Source organism: Gopherus evgoodei, chromosome 8 (assembly GCF_007399415.2).
Source record: "Gopherus evgoodei ecotype Sinaloan lineage chromosome 8, rGopEvg1_v1.p, whole genome shotgun sequence".
NCBI lineage: Eukaryota > Metazoa > Chordata > Testudines > Testudinidae > Gopherus > Gopherus evgoodei.
Genome location: NC_044329.1, coordinates 28262657 through 28289654, shown reverse-complemented (window position 1 = coordinate 28289654; position 26998 = coordinate 28262657). Strand labels below are relative to the sequence as shown.

Sequence of the window (26998 nt, the reverse complement as noted above, 5' to 3'; positions counted from 1 at the left end):
ACAAAAAACAAACAATATAAACCTACTGTCTTATCTCTTTGTACTTACAACTGGGAAACAGAAGATTAGAAAGGCAGGAGACAGAAAGATCACTCTCAGAGCCGAGAGGGTCAGACACAAGACAAAAAACAAAGAACTCACACACAAACTTCCCTCCACCCAGATTTGAAAAAGTCTTGTTTCCTGATTGGTCTCTCTGGTCAGGTGTTTCAGGTTACTGATGTTATCCCTTTACAGGTAAAAGAACATTAACCCTTAGCTATCTGTTTATGACAGGTGGCAGTGAAGGAGAACTGGAGTGGTTGTGGTATACAGTTAAGGCCTGAAGGGACTCACAAGGGACCACCCTGTGACAGACAAAATCTGTATTTAGTTGCCTAACATTAGGTGCCCAAATTTGCACACTAATATAATCTGTTTAGTAGCTAAGTTTTCAGGGGAAAGCACATATTAAGATACAGATTTGGAGAAAATGTTTCTTTTGCAAAAATCAGGATTGTCATAATTTCCAACTGACTATATACACCATGTGAAAACACAAGGAATCTGGAAGATAACAAGGGCGGCTAAGTGGAAGTATTGCCTGAAGATTATCAACCCCATATCCTGCCTCAATCCATTAAAACAAAACTATTAACATACAGTTTAAAATACAAGGAACTTGATGGAAAGTTTAATGGCAAATAAACATTAAAAAATGACAAAAACTATCACACCAATATGCCGTGAAGTTACTTCTACACCAGAAACAATGACTGAAGTAATATATTTGACGTTAAATATCATGTACGGCGTTTAAGAAGCTTTCCTGTAACTCTATGAAGAAATGGATGCCATGTGTTGTATTTGTTACCATGGTAACAATCCCTCTTTGCAAAGAGCAGAGGATTGAGAGCATAAATTTGCCTTGCATGTATTTGGCTAATCAACAAACATGAGGCGTCAAGCCATTTCCACCACTGGTGTAAGAGGAAGCAACTAGACTGAGCACAAAGAAGGTGCACATACTTATGCCTGCAGAGAATTTGACCCATGGCTACATCTAAGTATATTCATAATCTTGCATATGTAACGTCTGTACTCTAGTCCCCCTAGGCTCTTTAGTCTTCCTTGTTAAGTTACATGCTCATTTAGTGAATGGTCCAAATGCACTGACGTCAACAAGCACTGGAAAAGCATCTTAGATTTTAAGCTCTACATGGCATGATCCACCTCTTTTTTGTGTCAGTAAAGTGCCTAACATTCTTTGACTATATTAAAGTATAGTAAATAACTTTCATTTACCTTATTAGAAATTTTTCTAGGGATTTTGCCTATTTGAATAGACAGTTTGGAATTATTTATGTAAAATAGTATAGTGCAGAATTAGCACAATGAAGATGGAGGGAAAAGGCAGTAGAATTTGAATTTTCATGCAGTTTACCTCCAAGTTGTCTCAGCACTGTAACTATTTTAGAACAACGAAAATGTGCATTGCTAGCATTTTGTGAATGGGATTAGTTCTCTCCCCTCTTGTGCGTGTTTCTAATATGTTACGATATGTGAAGTAGTTCTGACAGTTTCAGCTGAACACAAGGTTGTTTCAATTGGCAGCATCAGCTCAGGAGAGCCCCAGCATCTAGACTTTGGCAAACTGCATGTTTGCATTAGCTAGAACATTTTCATGGCTGCAAGATTTCCCCCCCTTGAAATTTGCCTTTATGGAGGTCTCAAAATTTAAAATATACATACAATACATTCAGTTTTTAGAAAAAGTCTCTCACTCATTCAGGTCTGTATCAGTATAGCTATGTTATTTCACTTTTTGTCAGGATGCCCATAGAAGTCTGCTTGTTACACCGAAGGCCATTTTTCTGCCATCTCCAGATTCTCAGTTGGTCCATCCACTATTTTGTCTTCACTCTCCAAGCATGGGGAAAGTCAGTGAATTTTCTGTACCTGCTCTCCATAAAAGGACAAAGCTGGAAGCAGTGGGATGATGGCAACAATATGGCATGTGACCCGTCCCACCAGCCCTTTCCTTTTAAATGTGGGGAATAGGAAGGGCTGAACCACTGTCTGGCAAGACAGAGATAATATCTTTTATTAGACCAACTTCTGTTGGCGAGACAGACAAGCTTCGAAGCTTACATAAAGCTCTTCTTCAGGTCCAGGAAACTTACTCAGATTGTCACTGCTAAATACAAGATTGAGAACCCCTGTGCTAAACACACTTTGTCATAGTGAGCTTTCTTGAGCTATGAAAAAAAAGTTTGTGCCTCCCCATAGTCTGCTAAAACAACAAAGTTGAAAATCCTACATGTTGCAAATATGAGTAAAAAAGTTGAGATTTTATCAATTATAGATCAGTATGAGTTTCAGAAGTATAATTTTAAGTTAAAAACAGTACAAAATGAAGCAGTTAAAATAAAACTTCTCAAACATTTTAGGAAACATGACATCAAACAGTGATATATTAATTCAGTATAATATCCATCAGTCCTATCTTATCAGCAGGAGGGGTGTTTCCTGGTTGCACGAAGCAGTGGAATTCGCGGTTGCACTGTAGAAGAGAGGAGACGAAAGTCATCTTCAACAGAAAGCTGGGAGAGATACTTTGTTTTGATTGCAGTTAATGCTGAGAAGCCTGACTTGCATAGGTAGGTGGATGAAAAAGACTTTAAGAGCCCGGTGTATTAGCCGAAAGTCTGCCTCTGCCATTTGTGAAGATTTGTGCTGCAGATCATTGTTGCTTGACAGGTCAATAAGTCTTTCCTCTTCTTTTGAGGACAGCTTATCCATGGGATGTGGCTTAAAGCTGAATGGGTTCCGATCCATTTATCACATTTGTCTTTGCCCACTTCAGGAAAGTATTCACAAAACTGCTCCTGCAGACCCCCTAAGTGCTGAACAATTGCAACCTGGATACTGTCAACTGACAGGTCACCACACTGTTGCACATCGTCCTCGGTGTGTGGAAACAGATCCCTGCTGCACACGTGAAGACCACAGTTCAAGTTTGTTAATGAATGTTGCTATCCAATCATTATAAATGAAAACATTTGCATTTCATCTCTGAAGTGACACATTCAGAGAATTCAGTCTCTCGAATGTCAGCCAAATATGACAACAAGGATATCCAACACGTGCCATTGAAATGCTGTACAAGCGGAGAATTATCTGCAAAAAAATATGGACTTCCTCATGCAGTTCACATAGTCTTGTCAGCACCTTGCCTGTGGACAGCCCACAAACTTTTGAATGCAACAACAGAGTGTGAAGTTTGCCCCATCTCATAAAATGGCAAAAACCCTTGAATTAACTGGGCATGGCTTTATAAAGTTTCTATTTTTTACTGCAACTGAAAGAATATTATTGAACTCCTTTGCCATCTTCTTAATACCCAATGACTATCTGTGGATCATACAAATATTCCAGGTTGCTGTAGAGGCCACTTCTTGTACCCTTGTCACAAGTCCACTGTGCTGTCCTGTCATTGACTGTGTTCCATCGCTGCACATTCCAAAACAACATCCCCAATCAAGGCCTATGTCTTAGATAAAAGCATTTAACAGTTTATAAAGCTCTTAACCAGTTGTGTTGTAGGTGAAAGCTTTAATTCTATTGCTATAGCAAAATGAACATACACTAGTAGCTGTGCAGCATTTGATACATCAGTAGACTCCTATCTGAATTGAGTAATATGGGCTCTGACGAACATTTTCTAGGAGCTACTGTTTTACATCGGTAGTTTCATTCCATATTGTGGAGATGGCTGTGTCATTAGAAAGTGAGATCATGTTTAACCATGGTGCTGCTTTCTCTCCCATCACCACTGAGCACATATCCTTTGCAGCTGGAAGTAGTAGTTTCTCACCCAGCTTTTGCAGCTTACTAACTTTGACAATGTGCAAAGCCGCATGGTAAGAAGCCCCAGTAGCCTACATGTTAACAGTGCTGTACATGTCAACAACTTTATTTTTTCCTGTTAAGCTTCACCTGGAAAAACTCTATGGGTTTAGATACCAAGGTAGGATATTTTGTTTCAAGATTTGGTGTAATGTGCAGGGCTCCATACTGTCTTTTGCCAGTACTTTGCTGCACATAACACATTGAGGCCTCAGCGCATTGCTGGACCCACTCCATGTAAAGCCCAGGTTGAAATAAGCTTTGTCATATTTTTGGTTTCTGCGTTTTGCTGGAACCTCTGCTGCTGCCCTCACTTTGTCTTGTGTTGTCCGCTTTTCTCCCTGTGTCACAAAACGATCCATTTCTCATGTAAGCTGTTTCTCACTGTAAGTGCGCTGCTGATAATGATTTCACAGTTGTTTTTAAGTACTTGGGGAGAAAAACCACGCAATGGATGTCTGAAGGGTCACAGTTGCTAAGAGAGCTCTGTGCAGGATAGTGAAGAGCCCTGCAGTGTGCCGTGCAGCTACTGCTCCTGCTGTCAGCACAGGGTGGCTGAGGGGCCAGCTGCCCCTTTATCCTGCCTCCTTCCCCCAAGGTATTCATGGCCCTTCTGTACCAGACCCAGCTGCCCAGGGCTGACAGTCCCAGCCCAAGCTCTTAAAGTATACAGCTCGCACCTTTACACTTACCCTTTACACATTCCTGTGCCTCCCATAGGTTGAGAGTCACTGATTTAGCATAAAAGCAGTTAACCATATTTTAAGGAACCATTTAGGGTGAAGTGACCCATTAACATTTCTCCAGTTATAGGGAGGAAAGGGAGTGAGGGGAGAGCATCTGGGGACGGGGCAGTTGTTACTGAGTTTGGATTGTTGTAATAAGCCATAAACCCAATGTCTCTATTCAGTCTATGATTTTTAATGTTTAGCACAGTCAGGGTGCTGGAACAATTTTTATAGTGGGGATGCGGAGAGCCATTGAACCAAACTGTAAACGCTGTTATAATGGAATCAAGGCACCTATGAGCAGAGTAATGAATTTAAGCTCCCAGGCTAATTTTTTGACAGTGTTGTGCAGGTTGCTTTGGAGGATGAGGATAATATCAGGTACGGAGTGATGGCTCCGTGAAAAGTGTTCACCCACAGGCGACATGGTGGTTTTGGTTTTCATCATTTTCCTTGGTGAGTTCATTCAAGAGTGTAGTGATTGTCTGGCTTCACCCACATAGTTGCTATTGGGGCATTAAGTGCACAGGACAAGGTACATCACGTCATGTTAGGTATGTGTAGGACCCATCGATTTTGAAAGGTGTATTGTGGGGGGTGCTGATCATTGTAGCAGGGGAGAGATGTCTGCAGGTTTGGCACATGTTGTTCTGGCAGGGTCGGGTGCCGCTTTGAGTGGGTGTGTCCTGGTCTGTACAGAGCTTGCGTCCGATGATGACTTGGAGAGGTTGGGGGGTTGTTTGAAGGCCAGAAGGTGGGGGTGGAGGGGCTACAGGAAACATTTCTTTCAGGATGGTATTTCCACTGAGTATGGGTTGTAGGTGTTTGAGGACAACCTATACGTATTCCAATGTGGGATGATAGATGACAAGTAGGGGTGTGAGGTTGGTGTGAGTTTTATTTATGTATTGAAGCAGTCTCTCTCAGGGTATTTGGGTGGTCTATGAATGAGCACTTTTCACAAAAACACAACTTTACATATGACTTATTAGTCCTCATCCTCAAAAGGAAAGTTGCATAATACTTTCAAAAGAAAGCTTAAATTCATAACATTGCTAGACACTAAAAATCATGTACTGAATAGACTCACTGGATTTATGGCTTATTACGACAATCAATAACCCACTAACATGCCCCCTCTAGCTCTTCTCCCCATGACTGCAAAGGTGTTAATGGGCTACTTCACCTTGAATGGTCCCTTGAAATGTGTGTTAACTTATGCTAAACACCTGTCCCATCTTGTATTTAGCAGTGACACTCAGAGCTTGTCTTCACAGTGCTGCAGCTTCACCTCCTATACTGCTTTAGCGAAGACACTTTTACGAAGACAGGAGAGCTTCTCCCATCGGAGCACTTAATCCACCGCCCTGAGGCCTGGTCTATACTACAGAGTCTGGTTGACTAACTCTAAGTGTTTACACCAAAATGTTGCTCCTGCAGGTGTAACTCACACACTAGATCTACTTAAAAAGCGACAAAGAGTCCCGTGGCACCTTATAGACTAACAGGCGTATTGGATGACATACATCTGACAAAGTGAACATTCGCCCACGAAAGCTCATGCTCCAATACATTTGTTAGTCTATAAAGGTGCCACAGGACTCTTTGTCACTTTTTACAGATCCAGACTAACATGGCTACACCTCTGATACTATATATCTACTTAATAATTCCACTTCCCCGAGAGGCATAGAGTCAATGTTGATGTAATTAGGTTGACAATGTTGCATTGCATTGACTGTTGCTGGCTTCTGGAAGCCGTCCCACAATGTCCCACACTGATAGTTAGGGCTTGTCTACACTAGGCAGCTTTAAGCGACAAGGCTGTGTCAACATAGCCTTGTCGCTAAAAGTCAGCAGGTGTGAATGCTCTCTGTCGGTATTTCATTGGCACTTTTGCTGACAAAATACTTTCAGCCTTGGGAGTGGTGTTAGCTTTATCAGCAGGAGAGTGCTCCTGCCGGCAAAGCCACGTTCACACTGCCACTTGTGTCAGCAAAACTTTTGGCTTTCGCGGGGGGTTTTAAGTCCCTGGGAAAGACAAAAGTTTTGTTGATAACGTCACAGTGTATACAAGCCCTTAGATTGGTGCAAGCACTCCTGGTGAGAGCATGCACCGCTGATACAAGGAGCGTATTGTGGACATGCAAAAGCATTTTATTTATTGCGGCGGTTGTACGTCGATGTAACTTAGGTTGACATAACTTTATAGTGTAGACATACCCTCAGAGGTGGTAGCTATGTTGATGGGAGAAGCCCTCTCATAGATAGTGCTACATTGATACTGGAGTTAGATTGGTATAACTACATCGCTCAGGGGTACGTAAATCTGTAGTGTACACCTGGCCTGAACAAGTTTCCCAGAGGAAGAGCTCTGGGTAAGCTCAAAAGCTTCTCTCTCTCTCTCTACAGAAGTTGGTCCAATAAAACATATAAATTCAAAACATCTTGTCTCTCTAATATCTTGAGACTGACATGGCTGACAACAACACTGCATAACAATGGCCTCAAAAGTATCAAACAATGAGCTTTTTGCATTTGGGCAGAGCAAGACTGTATTTTTCTCAATTAAAAAAAACAGCAAAAATTGAATGCAAGTTGGCTAGAGAGCATATTAAAATCATGATATCTTTAAGCAATGAGAAATTGCATTGATTGAATGGAACTGTTTATATCTCTGTGGTTGGCAGTGTTTTCCAGTGAATTTGTTTTCAAAGTGGAAAGAATGAGTGCTGTCAACAAATGAAAAATAAAAGGTACATTTATTGGGAAGGAGACATCAGTCTTTTTCTGTTTGTAAATGCTGACGAGCAGGGTTTAAGGAGGGCTAATGTCACCCATTCATCTTAATTAAAGAGTTAATTGCTCATGTATCCTGATTTGGTTAGTTGATCCTAGTGCCATGAAAAGTCCTTGCTTCTATGTATTTTATTGACCAGTATAATGACATCATCAGTAAGACTCAGAATTTATTCATGCTTCAGCCTATCCTCGTAACTTTAATAGCCTCCTACATGATAAAATTTTCAAGAGCAACGGAGTTCTTTAGTATGGTACAGAATACAGAGAGGTCTGTTCAGGAAGCTGTTAAATGTCTCAGTTCAGCTGTCACTGAAGTATTACTTCAAAGTCTAGAGTCATGAAGATAAGTAAAAAAGTAATTTTAAAGACTAGTTCTCAGAAAATGTATATATGGAAATAGAAGAAAACATCTACAAAAATGCAAGACATGTTTTTATTCAGTTTTTCACAACTGTAGTCATAGTCAAACAAGCAATGACACCAAAAGAGACAGACAAGGTTGACAGTGTGTTTTATGGATTAAAAACGAAATTGGTTTAGTCATGTGTCATAACACAACAGATGGGAACTCTGATCTGAACAAAGACCAGTTAACTAACTAAGATGTCTGAGAGGTTTTTCCATGTAATATCTTTCAAACTTCTAAACTATAATTCCTCAAGTTAGTTCTAGAGAAGTAATTAAATGAAATTTTCATGCAGGGGGAAGTGTCGGATGGTATTGCTTTTGATTAAACCCTTATGCAGTACTTTAAAGAAATGAAAATACAATAATAAATCACAAAAACAATGGTTGATACAAGGTATCCTTACAATGAGTCTTGGCAGGTGACAATTATATTATGGTACATAGCAAGCAGAAATTGATTCTATCACGCAAACATGGTTCCTACTGAGGGCAGAACTTGGTCTTCAAAGAGCGTTAGGCACGAAATGAATCTGACCCTACTATTATCCTCAGTCCTGAGAATACAGTATTTGCTTTGGTGAAGGCCACGGGGAAACCTCCTGCCTTTTCTCCCAAGTATATGGAGTAGACTAAATATAGCATAGGAGGATGCTACAGTTTTTGAAACTTTAAGAATTTCATGGTGGTCTTTACTTTTACAAGCGTCCTCTTTATTCTGCTTAAGTTTTCTAATTCACAAGCCAGCATGTCCAACAACGCTGTTGTCAATGCTTTCCATGGACAGACCAGCAATTCTTATTGCTAATACTGCCTCTGTGATCTTGTCCAGAGTAACCTTCTGCAAGATGTGATCAAAATATTTCTGCTTAACTTTGTATGCTATATGATCAGAATAGCACTGCTCATCTCTTGGGATGTAGTGTATTCTACAGAATAGAGAAATCACTCAGGAGACCTCGGTTTGATTCCGGCCTTTGCCACTGGCCTGCTGGATGATCTTGGGTCAGTCCCTCAACTCTCTCGTGAATCAATTTCCTCATTTGTACAAAGTGAGATGATTTTACTTTCTCTGAAAAATACTTTAGATTTACTGATTACAAGTGTCTATATGAGTGCGATATTTTTGAATAGTCAGTTATCAGAAGGGTATCTGGGTTCATTTATGTGACATGTTGATTAAATATACAAAATAATACTTTTCAATAGATTCCAGATGTCACTAGCTCTTTCATTGTTCCGCTCTGGGAGAGACTTCCTTAATGAATTATAGATTCCTGCAGTTTGTACCTGAACTACAAGCAAACTTCTCAGTCCAATCTTGTCAAGTACTAAGTATAGCACAGGACTTTTGGTTACTCTTAAACATGCGTGCTGATAATACACTGTTTCCATTTTCTATTGTTTGGGCTCCTCACCAAGACTTTAGTTGTATTAAAACTATTTCTGAATCATCAGCAATCCTCTTTCCAATCATGAGCAATCCAAGATCAGTATGTTTGCTAAAACAAAACCAATGACTCATTTATATTTTGAACTACTAACTCATTATCTGTGCAATGCTTAAAGTTTACTAGTATGTTTTTTTTAATACATGGTTGCAAGCTGTTTTGTAGAATCTTTAAATGCTCTTTTAAACCTTCATTTTCTTTGTTGCTTTGAGAGCCAATGCTCAACAACAAAACAACACTTAAGGAAAGTGCCAAAAAGTTTCTGAATATTACGATGGTTGGCTTGGGAACAATGATACAAACTTTTTCAAGAATTATTTAAAAAGAACATAAGAGCAGAAGTTTAGGAGTGGGTTTTCATTTGAACAGAATCTTCAGAGATGTTAAAAACTCTAGTGACCTGTTAAAATTTCTAGTTCAACCATTTAGCTGTAGCACTTTGCCATTTATAAAAGACTTCCACAAAATCTTGAAATAACCCAAACAAGTAAGTAGTAACTTGTTTAACAGTCTCTGTTCCAAGCTAAAATAACCTGCTATGAATAGGGAGTAAAATTTCATAAGCAGAAGCTTATTTCTTAAACATTTTAAAGTTTACTCTACTGTATTTTTTGTACACCAAATCAGGGAATGGCTGGTGCAACTTCTTACAACATTACTAACTTACTAATAAACATGTGCATGAGGCGGAACAGAACACACAGGTTATAATCTTTGGCTGTGCTAGTAACATAATAGCTCCGATACCATCAGTTGAAGAATTGAGGAATTAAACTTTCCAAAAGACTGATGTATGAGGATTGGACATGCTAAAAGCAATGATGAAAAGAGGCTGTTAAGAACTGGAACAACATTCAGAACAGAGGCAATAGGACCACAGTGGTATATGAATGAAAATAAACACATCCCTGAGAAAATGCTTCATCAACATAAGAGCAGCAACAAAGCTGTGAATATCCAGATAAGCACAAAAATGTTTTTGAAGAAAAAACACGCATGCAAGGTAGGACTTCAAAGACTAGAGAAGATCTAATGCACAGAACTGAATATAAAAGAGACAGAAAAGGGAAAGAGAGAGACAAAATAGTCATACTAAGCACCAGATTCAAACCATCTGTGTCCCCAGTTTATATTTTTTTAACCCTTTGATCCCAACACCCGGGTATCAGTTTAATGATCAAAGAGGAGCAACATTTTAATCCTATAACAGTCAAGTATCCTTAATCAGCTCTACAATTCCTTCTTTTGGCCCACCTCTTCACTCCCGCCTCCCTCTATGTCACTCCTCTACTATTATATATCCTTAACATAAAATTTTCAGTTCCCCTCTAGGTTGGATGGCTCAGCCTCAGCTACTAAATTGCCCAGTTCTTTTTCATGCTGTTCCCTTGCTCACCCATACAGTGGCCTTTCTAAAAGGAACCATGAAAATCATTGTGTCCTAGGCCTACAGTAGTTATCATCACAGAGGGTAAGAGAAAATGTAATGCGAAAATAAACCACAGAATAGGCAATACATTGCTGCATTGATTCTAGGACTCAAAATGATAAAGCTAAAAGAGGAGCAAGACTTATTTGGTTCTACACAAGGACAGTCAAGTAATATAACAATTTGTATTAAAAACGGAAAAAGGAAGAAAACACCCTGCAACTTGGGTCCAGATCCTGCACCTCTAAAGTCAATGGGATTTTTGCTACTGACTTCAGCAGGTCTTCATCTGGCTGGTAGTGAAAGCATAGTAATGTGCTGTTTTTTTCTGCTCTGTAAGAGGACCTACTCAGACTGGATGACATGCTGTCAAGGTTTCTCCCCCACTCCGAACTTTAGGGTACAGAAGTGGGACCTGCATGGACACTTCTAAGCTTAATTACTAGCTTAGATCTGGTACACTGCCACCATCCAGAATTCTAGTGTCTGGAGCACTATCTGTCCCCTGCAAACTTTCCCCTCCCTGGGTTGCCTTGAGGGACTTCACCAATTCCCTGGTGAACACAGATCCAAATCCCTTGGATCTTAAAACAAGGAGAAACTAACCATCCCCACTCCTTCCCCCTACCCCACCAATCCGTGGTGAGTCCAGATCTAATCCCTTTAGATCTTAAAACAAGGAAAAATCAATCAGGTTCTTAAAAAGAAAGCTTTTAATTAAAGAAAGAAAGAAAGAAAAGTAAAAATCATCTCTGTAAAAATCAGGATGGAAAATACTTTACAGAGTAATCAGATTCATATAGCCCAGAGGAACCCCCTCTAGCCTTTGGTTCAAAGTTACAGCAAACAGAGGTAAAATCCTCTCAGCAAAAAAGGAACATTTACAAGTTGAGAAAACAAAAATAAGACTAACACGCCTTGCCTGGCTATTACTTACAAGTTTGAAACATGAGACTGATTCAGAAAGATCTGGAGAGCCTGGATTGATGTCTGGTCCCTCTTAGTCCCAAGAGCAAACAACCCCCAAAACAAAGAGCACAAATAAAAGACTTCCCTCCACCAAGATTTGAAATTATCTTGTCCCCTGATTGGTCGTTTGGGTCAGGTGTCAGCCAAGTTACCTGAGCTTCTTAACCCTTTATAGGTAAAAGAGACATTAACCCTTAACTATCTGTTTATGACACATGCATATAAATTTCAAAGTGTTTTATCATCCGGATAAGATCTTAAACATGTTTCCCCCCGCCCATGACATACTAAGGAGAATTGTAATGCCTCAGTGATTGCTGACAGGGCAATGGCCACAAATGGCTAACTGGACTCTGATGTCGAAGTGGCAGTAAGTATTTTGGAAACTGAATGGCAGCCACAGAGGAGCTCTGTGAGAGGAAAAATAAAATCAAACAAAAATAAAATCCAACCAACCAAATAAAAAAAGTGTAAGGTTTAAAAACTAATACAGCATAAAGGAAATACCTTTCACTTAGAAGCCTAAGTCCTACTGACTCGCAATGGTAAATAAAAATTGAAATTGATTTTACATAGGATTTAGTTAGGCTCTTAAGTGAAGGTTTTGAAAATTTTACCTCAGAACAATTTGCCACATCTTGATTGGTTAGGAGAATAGGCACTAGTAAAGCTTTTCAACAAGAAAATCTTAATTCATAACACTCATGTAGTACCTGTCTAGAGTAATGTACTGTTCAAATGTAGTTAAGGCTGATAGAGGCTGAATGATGCTATGAAGATGATGATGTTCGGTGATTTGCACGATAGAGCATGCGCACTTGTCTCTCTCTAATTTTATATGCAATTAAAAGACAAGGCCTCTGCCCTGTGGAGATCACGATCTAAATTCAGTGCACAGCAAACTCTCTCTCTCTTTCTCTAGAAAGAGAGAGAGAGTTTGCTGTGCACTGAATTTAGATTGTGATCTCCACAGGGCAGAGGCCTTGTCTTTTAATTGCATATAAAATTTTACCTATGGTTTTATAAAAGTTACCTGATCACATCCCAGAACAGCAACCTTGGCAATATTTGACACTTCAGAAGGAAAGGCCCAACAAGAGAAACTACTGTTTCACAGCTAGAAGTGGTTCCTTCCAATATGCATCATTGCTGTTTTGAAGGGTGGTGTGGGGAGATTTGCTCTAGTGCTGTTCTATGGGTAAACAGTAGGCTGCAGTGTCCAAACGCTGCTGAAAGGCACTCTTTATTATCACTACATTCATCAAAGTTAAAACTGAATTGTAGTAAATATGGAATAGAAACAATATTAAAATGGCATGGGGTAGCGTGTCTCGATCCAAGCATTGAAATAGGAACCAAGATCTCAAGAATTCTCATCTTGGTTCTGCCACTCATTCAATATGTATCTGTGGATAAGTCACAACTCTTTTGTCTCAGGTTTCCCCATGCGCAAAATAAGGATAATACCTCTCACGTCTCTCAGAAAACAGTGTGTGGATTGACTACAAAGCATACATATATGGGCTCTTTACTGATCATCATCCTTATCACTACATTTATGGACTAGTCATAGTATACACACATTCCTACAGCTGTGGTTATAAACCCTAACATTACTCAGGCAACATTTTCCTTGCCTGCTCAGTCCAGATTTTTGCATTTAGATAGACTCTTTACAGTGGCCTTTTAATATGATGGTTTTTATACATAAAACCATTAAGGTACAATGGAACGATATGCCTCCCCCCCCCCACTTCCACACTAATATCAATGATCATTAATCATGCTAAATGATAAAAGAAATGAGCATATATAAAGAAAACATTGCCATAGGGAGAGGTTGCAAAAAAGCTGATCGGTACAGACTGATGCCACTGGTATACAGGGCTATGTTAAAAATTGTATAGGATCTCAGTAAAGATTGACATTCAGTAGATTAACTTCTATCTCATCTAAGTAGTAACATTAATACTCTTGTTTTATCTCCTGCTCTTTGGACATTCAATCATTGCACCTCAAAATGACTAAAATCTCCTGAGGAATAAGCATCTATAAGCATTTCCTTTTTTGTTCATCCTGCTTCAACATTTGGACAATATCCTCCTCCTCTTCCCCCCTCCCATTTATATTTTTAGTTTAACTACTACATATCAACTGCTGGTGGCCCTTAGAGAGCTAGCTGATCATCTGATGCCAGCTTTCCTTCTTTCAGGATGCTAAACTGCATTACAAGACATGTAGCCAAATGATTTTAGTTTATTGTTAATTTATTGTGTGATGCTATGATTAACTAATATGTCATATATAATCATTGTATATTAAATATGACTCTTCCATGAAAGCAATTACTGTAGAGGCTGCAGGGATGTAATGCGATGACGAATGATAGGGGTAGGGGGTCTGTGAGAATCTCTATTAAAGTATGACTCACCCAATGATAAAGTTGAAAACTGCTTATTTTAAGAGTATTTCATGATGGTGCACATTGATGATGATGATTGCTACTCTATATTGAGGGACAAATTAATGAAATCAGACATTACAGACATTTGTGTTTAAGACAGTTCCCAGCTCTGCCATGCACTTGCTTTTAAATGAGCCCCAGTGGATAGTACCATAATGTCCGATTAATTAATTTGAATCTCAATGTACAGCCGTGATCACTGTTCAATATACAGTGAAATCCTTTTATTTAAATGGATTTAAAAATACTTAAAATATTTGTTTTGTTAAAATAAAATAGATATTTTTAATTAAACAAAATAAGAAAGAAAAACTCTGAAAGATAAGAAGTTGTCCAGCTTGCCAGCATTACCCCTGCCAAGTCTCCAATTGCTGATGCCCAGTCCACCAATATCACTATGGTATTATCTGGATTAAGCCTTAGCTATGTTGCCCTATGCCATTCTGCAGTTTTACAAAGCTATTGAGACAGATCTTTGGGATAGGATTTTGATGCCCAGCTCCAGGGAAGAGGACACAAAGGTGCCTTTAAGCCTTTTCACCCTGATCCTCGGGTCAATCCCAAAAGCCATTTAGATCATCTTCAGAAATGTTCCATGATATGCTGCCACAGCTGGGATTATTAGGGGCCCTTAGCTAGATCTCCCTCATTATAAGAGAGTCTGGGTTGCTGGCAGGGCCTTCTCTGTGAAGGTCCCATAACTCTGGAAACTCTTCCCCTTCTTTGAATTCAATGACCTTCTGGGCACACTACAAACACCATCTGTTTAGCAGGGATTTTGGAGAGGGCTGAGTGTATGTTACCAGAATGTTGGGCAGTGGAAAGGAGCTGCTTGGCTGAGTTGAGTTGAGTTATTTTTTCCTGTTTGAATGTCTGGTTTTTAATGCTGTTATATGTAATATTAATTAAATGCCAGGCACCTGGCACCTCTGCATAGATATCTTTTTAATATAGCAGCTGCCAATGACCCTCCGCACCTGCTCCAGCAGTTGGGGATAGCTAGAATAGAGGGGAGGTCTAGTCACATCTTTGATCATGCCTCTTTTTACAACTGAGGCTCAGAAGGGTTGGTGTAGAACTGGCTATGTCAGTCTCAAGAACTGGAAATTCTTCAGCAAAGGGTAATTTCTGACCAGCTGGTAGACCCCTTTTAAGGTTTGTACCACTGTAGTGTCATGAAGCAGCTTTCATGGGGATGAGAAACTAGTCCAATGGGTAGTTTGTTTCACTTCACCACCTACATTTTATATGATGGAAATGTAGAACTGATCATTAGCAGCAGTCCGTGTTTCCTCACCAACTCTCCAAGCAGCCTCATATACACACTGAGCAGGAGGTTTGATAAATAGCTGTTGGGCAGGAAGGCAACTGGCCTAAACCTACATTTGGGACCTGTCAAGCAAAAATGAACAGAATACTTAACTGAATACTCCAAATAATGACTGTAAATATCCCCATAAAGTGTCATGATCAATTGTATCATGGTGATATCTCATCATCCAATGCAGCCCAGAAAGGATGGAATTTTAAAGTGAACGTGAAAGACAGAAATCATGGGAAATTGAATTGCCACTAGCTTCTTAATGATGTTCCCTCAAGGATGAATCCAGGTGAATACATGTCAGCATCTTCACTGACAAATATGGTTTCATAAGTAGAGGCCACACAACAGCTTTCTTGAAGAGAGACATCTCTTAGGGAGACAATATTGGCAATCCCTACCAACAGTGGGCCCAGTTCTTTCCCTTTTGGCCTGGGCTCAGCAGAAAGGACATGGATCCTGCTCACATACTGTGGCACGCCGAGTACATTCAGAACCTCAGTGAAAAAGACTGGCCAAAAGTGAATACACAGAGGCAGATAGGTCAGTCTAATGCCAGCTCCATCTTAGTTCCATCCTGGAACTCAAACATCTAATGGACACACTCAGATTTATCATTAGCATGAGAAACTTCTGCATGTCCAACATGACACAATGAGCATAGTCATACATCCCATTGACCATCTCATGCCGTACAGTGTAATAGGCTGGAGTCAACTGCATCATCAATATGGTTGTGCAGCAGCATCCAGCCACATCTCCCGTAGGCACCTAAAGATGTAGGTAGGTGCCTAATAAGAGGTTTCTGGGTGCTTTGGGAAATAATTTCAATAGGATTTAATAAATATAGCATTTTCCCATCAGTAAATCTCCAGTGTTTTACAATGGAGGTGATATTTTCCCCATTTTACAGAAGTGGAAACTGAGGCACAGAGAGGCACTGACTGCATAGTGGCACACAGCATGCCAATGGCAGAGCCAGTAATAAAACCTGGCTCTCCTTAAGTTACAGTTAAATGCTCTATCCACGGGAGAGCACTACATCCCATACTAATGACCTTGCATTAAATTAATAACTGCGTTCATTATCACTCTGTGCCCTAGGAAAATCATTACCTAGTAACATCAACAGAACCAAAATTAGAAAACACGTTATGTGAGAGATGTCACCCGCTAGCGACTGGCCCAAAGAGAGAAAAAGGGATCTGCTGAGTTATGAAACAGAGAGATGACTTTATGCGCCTGTGTAGAAAAAGGGATAAGGCCCAAACTTAAATATCTGGAAAGAGAGGATACCTTTCAGAAAAAATTCTGTACTATCAGTTTATCCTACTACTCTCAGGGCTACTGTTTCCCCTATTCAGATTTCCATGTCCAGTATGAATTCTCTTTTCAAATACACAACTAGCTTAATTATAAGCATAAAAACCTGGAACTTCCTTGTGCTTTGATAAGGATGTAGACATTTGCAGTTCTACCACTCAAGTTTCTCAAAAGAGAATTAATATTTCACAGAACATAAATTAAAGTGAAGAGAAATAAGAAAATAAAAGCTGGTGAGTGAGGATGATTATAATTTATTTGAAGATATGCAGCTGTGAGTTATTTGGTCTTTCTTCACAAATGAGATAAATGTCGTATCCCATCATATCCCACTGCCATGAATTATATATAACAACACTTGGTGAAATATGAAATTCTAAAAATACATTTAAAGGCTGGCGTCATTTTAATGGTTTATTATGATAGGTGCACCTGATTGTGAAATATCATCTTTCAGGGAAGATAAATGGGGACATCACTGTTTGAGAAAGTCCACTTATTTTTAAAAGATAGATTAAATGCTCCTAGAGACAAGCTATGCTGTTTTAATACCAAAACAAGAATTTCTAAATATTAATGCATGGATTTGCATAGACCAATTAGAAAACTCTCCTAAAGTGCGTACAACTCTTAACCGGGTGACCACTTAATAGATCTACACGAGTAAATTCAGTAGGACTACATATGGCAATAAGCACTCAGCAACAGGAGTAAGGATAGCACAGGTGGCATAGAAGGAAGGAGAAAGATGTCTCACAGGGCCCTAATCACACATAAACTATTTACCAGAATGCTTGTCATACTGTGTATGACAGACCTGGTGCAGATTTTTTTCTGAGTGTACAAAGAGAGCCCATAGTATTAAAATGTGTAAACAAGATGCATACTAGAAATGAGCAAACATCTTGATAATATGGTCCAGTCTCTGTCAATATTTGGCTACTTACACATATGATTACATTTGTTACCAGCATTCATGGTTCTTTGGACTACTTTCTGAAGCCAACAGTTAAAAAACAGAACTAAAGAATCCCACAAATACTCAATGTTGCCATGAAATGAATAGGAAGGAAGAACACCCTATTCAAAAACACAGCAACTTTCCACATTAAAAAAGTTTTCATTCCTGTATATATTATGATGCTGATCTTTCTTTCACAAAATGCATGCAAGTTACCACCTTTGATGAGGAGCTGAATAATGTACTAACATTTTCTCTTTTCTGAAATTTTAGCCTCTCATTTATTTCTATATTTAACCAAATAAACAACCCCGTACACTCAGATATTTAGCAGATCCAGAATTGCACCTGGGGGCCCAGTCACAGAACAGTCATCCCATTATTCACAATCATATTTTTCATTTGATCAAATGGTGTACACCTATGCTTACTTGAAAATTACTCTCTCATATGCTCAGTTACTTGGTATTTTCACATTATTTTTGGGTGCCTTGTAGGCTGGGCCATCAATTTCTTAAGAATCATTTGTAGATACAAGCATAGGTTAGACATTTTCATTATCTACCTATTTTGAAATGGGCAGCTAAAAGGCTGACATTTAGTCAGCAAACAATATGCCCAATCTTATAAGGTACCCTAGAAATATATGAGTTCTACCAAGTATATCCCATTAATGCAATAACTACTTACATAGTATTTCTCTCCTGGAAGAAAGCATTACTGGGGTACTTGCTAAAAGTTACAAATCACTCTGATAAGCATACTCAATTATAGCAGAGCTCTTCCTTCTCTGCTGCTTTCCAACCTTTTGATTTTCTCCTCCTTTCTTCACTACAGTAAATTGATTCCTTCAAAACATCCAGGTGCAAATGGATTAATGGTCTTCAACTGTGAGTATGATGGACTTTTCCCCTCCTCCTCACTAAGGTCCTTTCTGTTCAGAGACAACCTACATATCAATTAAACTCACCTGTTAATTAAAAGCTTGTTTGGAATTTTTTTTTTGCTAGTTGGAAGCAAGAGAAAGTGTAAAAGGTGTCTGAATGCTGAGGCTTTGAATGTTAATTACTTACTCTGAGGTTTGTTCAGGATCCCTCAGGTGTTGATCGAGCACTGGCAAGAAACTGGGAAAAAGAAACAAAATTAATTTGTAGTTTTTGTTTTGGGGAAGAAACAGAACAGAAATCAACCAGCTGTCCAAATTTTTCTCTTTTCTTGTTTAGAATTATTCTTTATTCATTTATTTATAGGAAAACACCACACAGCAAACAAAAAGCAACATTCTGCAGGATTAAAGCAAATACAATGATCATGCTTTCACTGTTAACCCAGTTTAGAAGGTGTTTTTATTTTATTTTTTTAACTGACTTGGAGAGAGTTTCTGCGCCTATAATGGGGAATACTACTACCAGTAGGAAAGAAATGTGTGTATATATTAAGCGGGCACCAGTTCCAGAGTTTTCATCAGATCCACCAGTATTCCCTATTATACATACATTATTAATTAAAAATAATGACTGTATTAATAATGTATATATAAATGGGAAATACTGACGGGTCTGGTGAAACGCTGGATCTGGCAGAAAGTACAGCTGCTGTTGCAGCTGCTGTTTTTGCTCTGCCTCTCCCCCTTCCCACCCACCTACATCTATTAATAGGTGGCTTCTTGACTGTTTTCCTTCTTTCCCTCTTCACCTGTTGCACAGGCTTAATGGATACCACATAGAGCTGTTTCTTAGTAGCAAAGCTTAACTGGCTGTAGGAAATTAGCTTCTCTGTGTTAAGAAATTCTGGAAACTGTAAAGATGGAGACATTGTTCAATATTTGCCCATATAAATACAGCAACTCCAAACCTATAATAATTTTCAGTAACTGGAATATCTGATTCAGAAAGAAGAATTACACTTTACTCTTCTTAAAGCAAGACTATCTGATTTTTAAATTTTTTTTTAAAAGATACAAAACTAGCATGCACATTTATACACTCAATTTGCACTGTCAGTTACTGTGACTGTGTATGCAAATTAGATAATTACATATTTGAACAGGTAAGTATTGTGGTTTACACATTCTGTTACAGTAATTGTGTTCATATTTGCACATATTGGCCTCACTAGCATGTTTAAAAATCAGGCCCTAAATGTACGGGCCCTAAAAATAATAATAAACAAGTATGGGTATTTCATATCTGCTTATACCACTATATAGAATATTATTTATGGATTTATATTATATATGTGAATTGAAATTACTGAATGCACTATGGAAAGGGATATACAACTCAGATATGAACTTAAGGATATATACTCTTTTGAATATACAGTTTAAGCTCCTCATTTTAAAAATGAATTTACTAATAAGGAAAATAGTAACCATAAATGCCTTAGAGCACATGTGGCCGAAAGCTTATGAATAAGGTTTCCTCATTTGATGACTAAGACTTTATGAAATATACCAGCCGAAGCTTTTTCCCCTCTGTTAAGCTAGTTTGGTGTTTTAGCCGCCTATTTCCAAGTAGACACATCCATAGATTTTACTCGTCTAATCAACCTGAATGCTGCTTGATTCAATTACACCTCAAAGGTATCTTTTACAGTCTTAAAATATAACTATATTAAAACGGAAAGGTACTTTAGGGCTGGATGAAGCCAGAGATAACTTTTTATTCTAGCAACAGAGACTCAGAACAACCAACTTATTTTGACTTAGGTGGCTAGGAAGCATACATTTACTCTGCATGCCTCCTGTATGTACTGGATATCTTAGATGGTTAGGAGTGCAAGAGCTATTTGGTTAGAATGGTATCTGCTATAAAGTTAGTCAAGACCATTGCCATTGTGTAAAGGTGCCTGGTAAGTGGGAAGTATTGTGTGTTCACATTGTTAATGCAGATTTTCCCCACAGTTGGCTCATAGTACCACAGGACAATATTTGTGATCCTCACTTCTGGGATATTTCTTTTCTACTGATAGTATTAGCCAAGGGCCTGCAATATTGTAACAGGAATTTTAGGCATCTAAATTGAGTGCAAAGCTCTGAAAAATGAAGAAAATACAGTCTCTTAAGTTCATCCAAAACAAGATAGTTTTGGAGGTTGGCCAGTGTGTTTGCAAAAGTCAGATTGATGCTTTTTTTTCAGTAATTTGGGATCCTTAGAAACACAGGAAGATTCCATCCATTGGCACAGTATTGCCACCACTTCCCTCCTAAAAATCACCTACACCTCTAACCCAAGCAGGTTTATGAAGCAAAATTAGTTGCATTTTAGAGAAAACTTAAGAGAAACAGAGGAAAGGTTAATTCCTTAGATACAATGCTAGGACTTCAGCAAGCCACACTGATTTATACCAGTTGAGGATATGACCCCAGTATTTCTTTGATTACTAACAAATATGTACCATATCTTAAAATGTATCAATTTTCTAAATATAATAATAGCATGCATTCCATAAATAACCATACTGAGCACATGAGCCTGGCATACAAATATAGCATGCCTTTCTCCTAAAAATAGCCTTATTAACTAACAGCACCAGCTATCCATTGCATCCACTAACAATAATGCAGTAAACATTTATAAAAGCAGCTATAAATACCAAATAAAGTTCTCAAGAACAATTTCAATTTAAGCTAGTAACTACTATTTTGGATTACCCTATCACACCATTTTGAGAATGTGAGCAATTACTTGTCCTAAAGAAAGGACTTCTAAAGACTATTTTATGCATGTGTATATGTGTTTATATGTCACATAGACACAAGACTCATTCTTTTCCTCATGGTTCAGTGATTGTCTCCCAGTGAAAAAAGGCAACAAGGGGTCAGTTTTCAAAATGATGCATGGAACACAGAGAGAAGATAAACATAGTTCTGTCTATGATGAAAAGTATACCGTGCCATTGGTGGGCATGCTATACTCAATTATCCAAGCAACAATGATTGAGAAAAATTATAAGCCTATAATACAAAAGAGAATTGCTTTATAAAAATCTATGGCATCTCTAAGTCTTTTGTTTTATATAATAGTTTAGTTAAAATGGCCAGCTGTGTTTCTTTTGTAAAAATGAAAATTAAAGTATTTTTCCAACAAATGGCACAATAGGTAAATATACACAGGGGTCACAAAATTAAGAGCTGCAACAATATTTCTCAGATAACATAATCTACATGATCTCCAAAGGTTTACAAAAAAATGTTTTTTTTTTCCCCATGGGTCTCTGATAATGGTTTTTGCTACTGCTCTATAGAAAAAGCAATCAATGACAAACAACTGGCAGTAGGTTTAAAACAACAAACAAACAAAAATAAGTAATTCTTCACACAATACAGTTAACCTGTGGAACCCGTTACCAGGGAATGTTGTGAAGGCCAAAATTATAACAGAGTTCAAAAAAGAATTAGATAAATTCATGGAGGAGAGGTTCATCAATGGCTATTAGCCAAGATGGTCAGTGATGTAACCCCATGCTCTCGATGTCCCTAGCCTCTGACTGCCAGAATCTGGGCGTGGATGACATGGGGTGGGTCACTCAATGATTGCTGTTCTGTTCATTTCCTCTGTAGCACCTGACATTGGCTAATGTTGGAAGGCAAGATATTGGACTAGATGGACCACTGGTATGACCCAGTATGGCTGTTCTTATGTGTGTTGTTATGTAAACCACCACCTTTGCCCCATTGTGGGATAGACATACCACATCTCACTTTCTTTATGATGAAAGCATCATTTGGAACAGTTTAAATCATAGCAAGATATGTGGTTTCACCAGAGGGCGATATGGAAATTGATACATATATTGTTCTGATGGGATAAACTGCAAAATGGTGATTTGTAGGGAGTTGTACAAGCCATTCAAAAATTTCTTAAAATGACCTCTGCATTGGCAACCAATAATTTTATTCCTGGTGAACTTTGCAATGTGCGGAAGAGGATACTAACTTCTGGAAAATTCTACTGAGCACTGTTAGTATGAATTTATATCAAACACTATAAGGGGGCTGTATTTGGTGCTTGAAGCACCAAATCTCAGAAAATTCCAGAGGGAAAATGATTCTAAATACTTTGCATTGCACAGACTTTTAAATAGAGGCAGTGTTGAAAATGATGATAAATTCTTGAGACGAATGGTGCACTCAGTCTCATAAGTCTTCAAGCTCCCTTTTACTGCTGTTTCCTCAGATCTTTTTAATTTTCCTCTATGCTGTTTCTCAAATACTTCTTCTCTTTGTACACTCTTTTTATATTCAATTTTCAGATGGGCTTAAACTCAAAAGTTTTTCCTCTTATCTCATTGTCTATTCCTAGAAAACACTTTAACACAACTCCAATTTTGTTGTAAAAAACTCTATTTTAAGTTACACAGCATAGGCTGCCTTTATCTAAAAGACAGATAAGTAATTCTTATTCATGCAAACATTTGTCATGTTATTCATCTATTCTTACATAGTGGCATCCAATCTGAATTCCAATATTTTCTGCATCTTACTGTTAATTTGTGCTTTATGGGGAATGACTATTACTTTCCTTTAAAGCAGCAATCAGTGACTTCTTCTCAATAGTCATGAGGCAGAATCCAACATAAAAATGGCAAAGTACATTAAGCTTCCATGTAAGCCTTGATCTTTTGCCGGTATGTCTGAAGCTTTTCCAAAACACACAAGCCAGGCTATGTGCCTTGGTTAATAAGTGGCTGTAAAACTTTCTCCTTCTTCTACCAGGTTAATTCTCCACATTATTTGAAGAAAAGTGTCTGTGACTTATTTTAAACAAGATCAAAAATTTGTAGGCAATCAGCAATGTCTTGTCTCTTCATCTTTATATATGAACCAAGTACTATAGAGCTAGTAAAATGTCTGTATTGGTGTGTTATCATTGTGATTTCAGCAATCCAAACTGCATGCTCTGTGCACTGATGAGTATAACTCTTCCCAGTTTTCCTGGGGTAAGGGAAGGCTAGAAGCAGGTTCATTCTCTCTGCCTATTCAATTCTTTGCCTGTTTCCTAACACTGCCACAAATAATGGTTACTACCTATCATGGCGGTTTGTGTGATACGGACCCTTATCAACTGAGACTTGGACTGAAAGCATCAAACTCATTTCATATTAGCCACCACATAATATTGACCATCAGATGAGAACAACTTTTGGTCACTGCTAACCTTAGATAGATTTGAAATAACTACTGAAAAGTGAAAAGCTCTACTAAATATGTCTATAAATATTTCATATATAAACACTTTAAGGCCTAGAATGTTTGTTTGCTGAGCTTCTGCCCATTGCAAAGGAAGGTCAGAGAGCCAACTTTTGGTCCCAGATTGTCAGAATACATCTGTACTCTTTAAGCCTTGGCATGGGTTAGAGCAAGGATTCATGCATCAGCAGAGCATACGTGGAGTGTGGAACATTCCAGCCCTGTACCTTCCCTACCCCTGATACCAAGGCTGAGCATGGGAACTGGTACACTGGCAGGAGCCAATGGAGAACAGACCGAGATCTGGCTATTTTCTGGTTCCTTTTTACCAGTGTGGCAGTGAAAAGGGGCCAGAATTCAGTGGATAATCTGGATCTAAAAGCCTACTCAGAAATCCTATAGACAGGGTATTTCCATTGTCTATGGAAGGTGGTTATTCAGATGGATGCTCATAAGATTAGTGCTTGGATTACATCTTTTCCCATAGCCAGCACAGCCTTTCAGCAACTTGTAAATGTCCAATTCGTGCTGAAAAATTATGACTATGATTCTTAGCTAATTTCAGGGGATTTGCAAATGACTATGGAAGACTGTGTGTTAAAATGAATGTGATAAAATGCAAATAAATAGCAAACAGTGGAATCTGGATGGAAGCACAATTGTACTATAAATGTCAGAGTGGAACAATTGCTATACAAGAAGAAGAAAGCTGCCAGCCCCATGGCTGGAAGGCAAATAATTTTTAACTTCAAGTGGCAAACTACCACTGAGTGAATATCTTAGAATCCCAAGGTCACTTACAGAGAAACCAGGTGGTAAGATACTGTGGAAACAAAAATTGTAGCTATGTCTTTACTCATAATTACTCCCCAGGAAGATGTACTTTAACATTTTTTCCCTTTCACTAACCTTTACTCAGCAATCAAACAGAAGGCAGGGGTGTTGTTTTAGTTTATAACTTTTTTACTTCAGAAAGAGGGAGAGAAAGGGGAAATTGAGCAAGTGCAACATTTGTACCTTGTAATTTGTTACATCCTACTATTTTATATTCTCTGACTCATGCAGATCTATGAACTGACCAAATTATGCCCTCAAATACACATATTCAACACCCACGGAACTCAGGGGGGGTCTTGCAAGTGAATGTCAAGAGAGAATGTGGCCCAATAATCTTCTCAATCTCTCCTTTGTGCACTGAGATGGAGGACAACTTTTTTTCTATCAGGCAAGTCTGCTATTGTCAGATAATTAATTTATTTTTCTCATTTTTGCTTTTTCCAAAATCAGGCTCTTTGTCATAGCAACATATGTTAATAATAATTAATAAAATCCTTCTGCAACTGATCCAAATGTTGAAATTTCACATTCTAAAAGCCTATTAATGTCCAATCTGTTTGCAGTATGTTCGCTATCATATTTGCCTGTAACGTGACCAGTCCGTCTAGATTAGTATCTTGTTTCTTGTCACAGCAGATCAGACAATTATCCCAGCAAACCTAATATCCCATTTCCTGACATAATGGATCAGATTGCCGATCCCTCACATCCAATATCCAACACTGGAAGTTTAGAAGAGGGTGCAAAATAATTTAAAAAAAATAAAATCAAACCACCTGGAAAATATATAACAAAAATCTTTTTGGAATAATATTTTTAAACATTTGTTTATATTAGAGGAGTCAATAGAAACAGGGGAGAGCAATCACTTTCTGAAAGAAACTGTTTATTGGCCCTGCTGACTGCATAATTGCAGTAGGACCTACCTTTGAACTCCAGCAATCTCGTCATTTTTGTTGATATCAGCTCCAGCTCTATACGATGCTTTATAAAGTGGTATGATGGAAAAGCAAGCACTAGGATCCACATGTATCAAAACGTCAGAAAGGAAGAATAAGCTCACTTCTCCTGGAGCTTCTTCAAGCACACTGGCTTTCAGAGTAAACTCTTAGGGTACGATAAAAGACCCATGACACGACTGCAGCTGGCTGGCTCAGCTGACTTGGACTCATGGGACTCAGGTTGTGGGGCTATAAAATTGCAGTATAGAAGTTTGGGCTGGAGCCTGGGCTCTGAAATCCACAAAGAGGAAGTGATGGAGCCCAGGCACCAGCAAAAACTCAAAGTATACCCTGCAGTTTCTAGCCCTGCAGCCCAAGCCCCAGGCTGACCTGGTCTCTGAGAGTCAGTGCCAAAAGTTTTTTATTGCAGTGTAGATTTACTTAGAAAAGGCCAAATTTTCAAAGGACCTCAAGGACACAATTTCAAGGGCTCAGCACTCGAGCGGTGCAGAAACAAGATTTTCCATTTCATAGTAAATTCTCAAATTTTGACATTTGCAGAGAAACAAAAATTTCAAAACAATTTCATTTTGGGTTAATCAGAACGTTTTGTTTGTCAAATCAAGCCATTTCATTTTTGACTTTTTTTTAATATTTATCATATAAAATAAAAAATTAAATAAAAGGTTATGAAACAAACAAAAAAGAAATGTTCCATTCTGAATGTCTCTCAATACTTAATGTTTTTTCCTAAACTAAATTTAATCAAAATCAACACATTCCCCCAGAAAGTTTTTGTTGTGACAAAATGTCATTTTCTGACAGAAAAACATTCCATTGGAAAACTTTCAACCAGTTCTGCTCAGCACCAAAAATCAGGCCAAATGTTCCAAAGTACTCAGTGGATTTGAAAAACTGATTACTTTGTTTTGTGCCTAAATGGGCACTGAGCTTTGTTGAAAATATGATCCTTGCTGTTTACGTCCAAGCTTTACTTGTGTTTCTGGATAAAAGAACAAACTTACGAGCTAATAACGGGATACCTTTCATGACCACTGAGTTCATAAAGAACAAAACAGGACATAGTGTTTATATTCTTATCATTTAGGCTGTTGTGTAATCTTGTACCAAAACCATGATATACGTGCTAGTGCTATAAGCTCATTAGTCCTCTTTGGAGTAACCAGAGTTTTTTGATGTTTAAAATATTTAGAGGCAGGGCTAGAATTTGTATTTGTATGTGTGTAAATTGTATCAGTGAAACTAACCCTCAATAACAAGCCACA

The 26998-nt window shown here is 38.4% G+C and overlaps 1 protein-coding gene across 1 annotated transcript in view; it reads right to left on the bottom strand.

Annotated features, from left to right (window-relative positions):
* TENM2 (teneurin transmembrane protein 2) overlaps positions 1 to 26998 on the bottom strand; it is a 1578682-nt gene that overhangs the window by 1134775 nt on the left and 416909 nt on the right. Inside the window, exon 4 of the mRNA XM_030572355.1 lies at positions 18815 to 18865. The gene's annotated coding sequence lies outside the window, so the exon portion shown is untranslated. The remainder of the gene's footprint in view (positions 1 to 18814; positions 18866 to 26998) is intronic.